This window comes from Salvelinus sp. IW2-2015, unplaced genomic scaffold (assembly GCF_002910315.2).
Source record: "Salvelinus sp. IW2-2015 unplaced genomic scaffold, ASM291031v2 Un_scaffold1808, whole genome shotgun sequence".
Lineage (NCBI taxonomy): Eukaryota > Metazoa > Chordata > Actinopteri > Salmoniformes > Salmonidae > Salvelinus > Salvelinus sp. IW2-2015.
In genome coordinates this window covers 52,481-59,233 of record NW_019943181.1, presented here as the reverse complement: position 1 = coordinate 59,233, position 6,753 = coordinate 52,481, and positions in this window count along the sequence as shown.

Genomic DNA, 6,753 nt, shown 5'->3' with positions numbered 1-6,753 from the left:
AAAAAAAAAAAAAAAAAAAAAAAAAAAAAAAAAAAAAAAAAAAAAAAAAAAAAAAAAAAAAAAAAAAAAAAAAAAAAAAAAAAAAAAAAAAAAAAAAAAAAAAAAAAAAAAAAAAAAAAAAAAAAAAAAAAAAAAAAAAAAAAAAAAAAAAAAAAAAAAAAAAAAAAAAAAAAAAAAAAAAAAAAAAAAAAAAAAAAAAAAAAAAAAAAAAAAAAAAAAAAAAAAAAAAAAAAAAAAAAAAAAATAAAAAAAAAAAAAAAAAAAAAAAAAAAAAAAAAAAAAAAAAAAAAAAAAAAAAAAAAAAAAAAAAAAAAAAAAAAAAAAAAAAAAAAAAAAAAAAAAAAAAAAAAAAAAAAAAAAAAAAAAAAAAAAAAAAAAAAAAAATAAAAAAAAAAAAAAAAAAAAAAAAAAAAAAAAAAAAAAAAAAAAAAAAAAAAAAAAAAAAAAAAAAAAAAAAAAAAAAAAAAAAAAAAAAAAAAAAAAAAAAAAAAAAAAAAAAAAAAAAAAAAAAAAAAAAAAAAAAAAAAAAAAAAAAAAAAAAAAAAAAAAAAAAAAAAAAAAAAAAAAAAAAAAAAAAAAAAAAAAAAAAAAAAAAAAAAAAAAAAAAAAAAAAAAAAAAAAAAAAAAAAAAAAAAAAAAAAAAAAAAAAAAAAAAAAAAAAAAAAAAAAAAAAAAAAAAAAAAAAAAAAAAAAAAAAAAAAAAAAAAAAAAAAAAAAAAAAAAAAAAAAAAAAAAAAAAAAAAAAAAAAAAAAAAAAAAAAAAAAAAAAAAAAAAAAAAAAAAAAAAAAAAAAAAAAAAAAAAAAAAAAAAAAAAAAAAAAAAAAAAAAAAAAAAAAAAAAAAAAAAAAAAAAAAAAAAAAAAAAAAAAAAAAAAAAATAAAAAAAAAAAAAAAAAAAAAAAAAAACAAAAAAAAAAAAAAAAAAAAAAAAAAAAAAAAAAAAAAAAAAAAAAAAAAAAAAAAAAAAAAAAAAAAAAAAAAAAAAAAAAAAAAAAAAAAAAAAAAAAAAAAAAAAAAAAAAAAAAAAAAAAAAAAAAAAAAAAAAAAAAAAAAAAAAAAAAAAAAAAAAAAAAAAAAAAAAAAAAGAAAAAAAAAAAAAAAAAAAAAAAAAAAAAAAAAAAAAAAAAAAAAAAAAAAAAAAAAAAAAAAAAAAAAAAAAAAAAAAAAAAAAAAAAAAAAAAAAAAAAAAAAAAAAAAAAAAAAAAAAAAAAAAAAAAAAAAAAAAAAAAAAAAAAAAAAAAAAAAAAAAAAAAAAAAAAAAAAAAAAAAAAAAAAAAAAAAAAAAAAAAAAAAAAAAAAAAAAAAAAAAAAAAAAAAAAAAAAAAAAAAAAAAAAAAAAAAAAAAAAAAAAAAAAAAAAAAAAAAAAAAAAAAAAAAAAAAAAAAAAAAAAAAAAAAAAAAAAAAAAAAAAAAAAAAAAAAAAAAAAAAAAAAAAAAAAAAAAAAAAAAAAAAAAAAAAAAAAAAAAAAAAAAAAAAAAAAAAAAAAAAAAAAAAAAAAAAAAAAAAAAAAAAAAAAAAAAAAAAAAAAAAAAAAAAAAAAAAAAAAAAAAAAAAAAAAAAAAAAAAAAAAAAAAAAAAAAAAAAAAAAAAAAAAAAAAAAAAAAAAAAAAAAAAAAAAAAAAAAAAAAAAAAAAAAAAAAAAAAAAAAAAAAAAAAAAAAAAAAAAAAAAAAAAAAAAAAAAAAAAAAAAAAAAAAAAAAAAAAAAAAAAAAAAAAAAAAAAAAAAAAAAAAAAAAAAAAAAAAAAAAAAAAAAAAAAAAAAAAAAAAAAAAAAAAAAAAAAAAAAAAAAAAAAAAAAAAAAAAAAAAAAAAAAAAAAAAAAAAAAAAAAAAAAAAAATAAAAAAAAAAAAAAAAAAAAAAAAAAAAAAAAAAAAAAAAAAAAAAAAAAAAAAAAAAAAAAAAAAAAAAAAAAAAAAAAAAAAAAAAAAAAAAAAAAAAAAAAAAAAAAAAAAAAAAAAAAAAAAAAAAAAAAAAAAAAAAAAAAAAAAAAAAAAAAAAAAAAAAAAAAAAAAAAAAAAAAAAAAAAAAAAAAAAAAAAAAAAAAAAAAAAAAAAAAAAAAAAAAAAAAAAAAAAAAAAAAAAAAAAAAAAAAAAAAAAAAAAAAAAAAAAAAAAAAAAAAAAAAAAAAAAAAAAAAAAAAAAAAAAAAAAAAAAAAAAAAAAAAAAAAAAAAAAAAAAAAAAAAAAAAAAAAAAAAAAAAAAAAAAAAAAAAAAAAAAAAAAAAAAAAAAAAAAAAAAAAAAAAAAAAAAAAAAAAAAAAAAAAAAAAAAAAAAAAAAAAAAAAAAAAAAAAAAAAAAAAAAAAAAAAAAAAAAAAAAAAAAAAAAAAAAAAAAAAAAAAAAAAAAAAAAAAAAAAAAAAAAAAAAAAAAAAAAAAAAAAAAAAAAAAAAAAAAAAAAAAAAAAAAAAAAAAAAAAAAAAAAAAAAAAAAAAAAAAAAAAAAAAAAAAAAAAAAAAAAAAAAAAAAAAAAAAAAAAAAAAAAAAAAAAAAAAAAAAAAAAAAAAAAAAAAAAAAAAAAAAAAAAAAAAAAAAAAAAAAAAAAAAAAAAAAAAAAAAAAAAAAAAAAAAAAAAAAAAAAAAAAAAAAAAAAAAAAAAAAAAAAAAAAAAAAAAAAAAAAAAAAAAAAAAAAAAAAAAAAAAAAAAAAAAAAAAAAAAAAAAAAAAAAAAAAAAAAAAAAAAAAAAAAAAAAAAAAAAAAAAAAAAAAAAAAAAAAAAAAAAAAAAAAAAAAAAAAAAAAAAAAAAAAAAAAAAAAAAAAAAAAAAAAAAAAAAAAAAAAAAAAAAAAAAAAAAAAAAAAAAAAAAAAAAAAAAAAAAAAAAAAAAAAAAAAAAAAAAAAAAAAAAAAAAAAAAAAAAAAAAAAAAAAAAAAAAAAAAAAAAAAAAAAAAAAAAAAAAAAAAAAAAAAAAAAAAAAAAAAAAAAAAAAAAAAAAAAAAAAAAAAAAAAAAAAAAAAAAAAAAAAAAAAAAAAAAAAAAAAAAAAAAAAAAAAAAAAAAAAATAAAAAAAAAAAAAAAAAAAAAAAAAAAAAAAAAAAAAAAAAAAAAAAAAAAAAAAAAAAAAAAAAAAAAAAAAAAAAAAAAAAAAAAAAAAAAAAAAAAAAAAAAAAAAAAAAAAAAAAAAAAAAAAAAAAAAAAAAAAAAAAAAAAAAAAAAAAAAAAAAAAAAAAAAAAAAAAAAAAAAAAAAAAAAAAAAAAAAAAAAAAAAAAAAAAAAAAAAAAAAAAAAAAAAAAAAAAAAAAAAAAAAAAAAAAAAAAAAAAAAAAAAAAAAAAAAAAAAAAAAAAAAACAAAAAAAAAAAAAAAAAAAAAAAAAAAAAAAAAAAAAAAAAAAAAAAAAAAAAAAAAAAAAAAAAAAAAAAAAAAAAAAAAAAAAAAAAAAAAAAAAAAAAAAAAAAAAAAAAAAAAAAAAAAAAAAAAAAAAAAAAAAAAAAAAAAAAAAAAAAAAAAAAAAAAAAAAAAAAAAAAAAAAAAAAAAAAAAAAAAAAAAAAAAAAAAAAAAAAAAAAAAAAAAAAAAAAAAAAAAAAAAAAAAAAAAAAAAAAAAAAAAAAAAAAAAAAAAAAAAAAAAAAAAAAAAAAAAAAAAAAAAAAAAAAAAAAAAAAAAAAAAAAAAAAAAAAAAAAAAAAAAAAAAAAAAAAAAAAAAAAAAAAAAAAAAAAAAAAAAAAAAAAAAAAAAAAAAAAAAAAAAAAAAAAAAAAAAAAAAAAAAAAAAAAAAAAAAAAAAAAAAAAAAAAAAAAAAAAAAAAAAAAAAAAAAAAAAAAAAAAAAAAAAAAAAAAAAAAAAAAAAAAAAAAAAAAAAAAAAAAAAAAAAAAAAAAAAAAAAAAAAAAAAAAAAAAAAAAAAAAAAAAAAAAAAAAAAAAAAAAAAAAAAAAAAAAAAAAAAAAAAAAAAAAAAAAAAAAAAAAAAAAAAAAAAAAAAAAAAAAAAAAAAAAAAAAAAAAAAAAAAAAAAAAAAAAAAAAAAAAAAAAAAAAAAAAAAAAAAAAAAAAAAAAAAAAAAAAAAAAAAAAAAAAAAAAAAAAAAAAAAAAAAAAAAAAAAAAAAAAAAAAAAAAAAAAAAAAAAAAAAAAAAAAAAAAAAAAAAAAAAAAAAAAAAAAAAAAAAAAAAAAAAAAAAAAAAAAAAAAAAAAAAAAAAAAAAAAAAAAAAAAAAAAAAAAAAAAAAAAAAAAAAAAAAAAAAAAAAAAAAAAAAAAAAAAAAAAAAAAAAAAAAAAAAAAAAAAAAAAAAAAAAAAAAAAAAAAAAAAAAAAAAAAAAAAAAAAAAAAAAAAAAAAAAAAAAAAAAAAAAAAAAAAAAAAAAAAAAACAAAAAAAAAAAAAAAAAAAAAAAAAAAAAAAAAAAAAAAAAAAAAAAAAAAAAAAAAAAAAAAAAAAAAAAAAAAAAAAAAAAAAAAAAAAAAAAAAAAAAAAAAAAAAAAAAAAAAAAAAAAAAAAAAAAAAAAAAAAAAAAAAAAAAAAAAAAAAAAAAAAAAAAAAAAAAAAAAAAAAAAAAAAAAAAAAAAAAAAAAAAAAAAAAAAAAAAAAAAAAAAAAAAAAAAAAAAAAAAAAAAAAAAAAAAAAAAAAAAAAAAAAAAAAAAAAAAAAAAAAAAAAAAAAAAAAAAAAAAAAAAAAAAAAAAAAAAAAAAAAAAAAAAAAAAAAAAAAAAAAAAAAAAAAAAAAAAAAAAAAAAAAAAAAAAAAAAAAAAAAAAAAAAAAAAAAAAAAAAAAAAAAAAAAAAAAAAAAAAAAAAAAAAAAAAAAAAAAAAAAAAAAAAAAAAAAAAAAAAAAAAAAAAAAAAAAAAAAAAAAAAAAAAAAAAAAAAAAAAAAAAAAAAAAAAAAAAAAAAAAAAAAAAAAAAAAAAAAAAAAAAAAAAAAAAAAAAAAAAAAAAAAAAAAAAAAAAAAAAACAAAAAAAAAAAAAAAAAAAAAAAAAAAAAAAAAAAAAAAAAAAAAAAAAAAAAAAAAAAAAAAAAAAAAAAAAAAAAAAAAAAAAAAAAAAAAAAAAAAAAAAAAAAAAAAAAAAAAAAAAAAAAAAAAAAAAAAAAAAAAAAAAACAAAAAAAAAAAAAAAAAAAAAAAAAAAAAAAAAAAAAAAAAACAAAAAAAAAAAAAAAAAAAAAAAAAAAAAAAAAAAAAAAAAAAAAAAAAAAAAAAAAAAAAAAAAAAAAAAAAAAAAAAAAAAAAAAAAAAAAAAAAAAAAAAAAAAAAAAAAAAAAAAAAAAAAAAAAAAAAAAAAAAAAAAAAAAAAAAAAAAAAAAAAAAAAAAAAAAAAAAAAAAAAAAAAAAAAAAAAAAAAAAAAAAAAAAAAAAAAAAAAAAAAAAAAAAAAAAAAAAAAAAAAAAAAAAAAAAAAAAAAAAAAAAAAAAAAAAAAAAAAAAAAAAAAAAAAAAAAAAAAAAAAAAAAAAAAAAAAAAAAAAAAAAAAAAAAAAAAAAAAAAAAAAAAAAAAAAAAAAAAAAAAAAAAAAAAAAAAAAAAAAAAAAAAAAAAAAAAAAAAAAAAAAAAAAAAAAAAAAAAAAAAAAAAAAAAAAAAAAAAAAAAAAAAAATGGCCGGCAATTGATTATAAGGAAATATAGGTTGGTGAGCAGAAGAACTTGAGTTCCTGTATGTTGTTATGATTACACCATGAGTCGTTCATCATAAAGCATACACCCCCGCCCTTCCTCTTCCCAGAGAGTGTTTATCCTATCTGCGTTATGTATGGAGAAGCCCGGTGGCTGGACCGATTCTGACAAACATATCCCGAGAGAGCCATGTTTTCTGTGAAGCAGAGAATGTTACAATCTCTGATGTCTCTCTGGAAGGCAAACCTTGCTCGATTTTCGTCTACTTTGTGTCAAGAGACTGGATATGATTAGTAGTATACTCGGGAGTGGTGGGCGATGTGCCCATCTACGAAGCCTGACCAGGTGGCCGCTTCGTCTGCCCATTCTCGGCGCCGTTGTTTGGGTCGACTACTGGAATAGATCCCAGTCCAGGGTGGTGGTCTGAACAGAAGATCCGCTTCGGGGAAGATGTATTCCTGGTCGCAATGTTAGTGAGTCGACATCGCTCTTATATCCAATAGTTCTTCCCGGCTGTATGTAATCAGACTTAAGATTTCCTGGGGTAATAATGTAGGAAATAATACATTTAAAAAAACAAAATACTGCATAGTTTCCTAAGAACTTGAAGCGAGGCGACCATCTCTGTTGGCGCGATCATAGCCGTGTGTGTTAATGTGTGTTTGTGTGTATGAGTGTTGTGTGTATGTGTGTGGGTGTTGTTGTGTGTGTGTGTGTGTGTGTGTGTGTGTGTGTGTGTGTGTGTGTGTGTGTGTGTTACAAAGGTTTGTTATCTAACTGTTTTAATTAATTACAGTGAGGTACCATGTAATTTGATACTGAATTGATCTGCTTTTGATTAGAGAGACAAAGCTGAAGGGTGGAAGAACACTAAAAAAGACGAGAGAAAATTACAGAGAGTGGAAACGGGTTGCCATAATTAAACTAGATAGAGAGAGAGATGGAGAGAGATGGAACAAATCACAGTCTACTTGAACAGAGCAATACTCAATCATGAGGCATCAACGAAAACTGAATAATATTAAGAAATGCTATATAGTGGAAGGGAAGTAGAGTAGAAACCTAACAAAAAACTATTAGGCAACAACAAATTCAATCCCCTTTAAGACAACTTCCTGGACAAACGTTCCATTGTAATAGTGAAGGTGTAAACTTGGCAGTAGAAAACCTAAATAGTATATTTGACCTCTCAGCTTCCCTATCGAAATAAA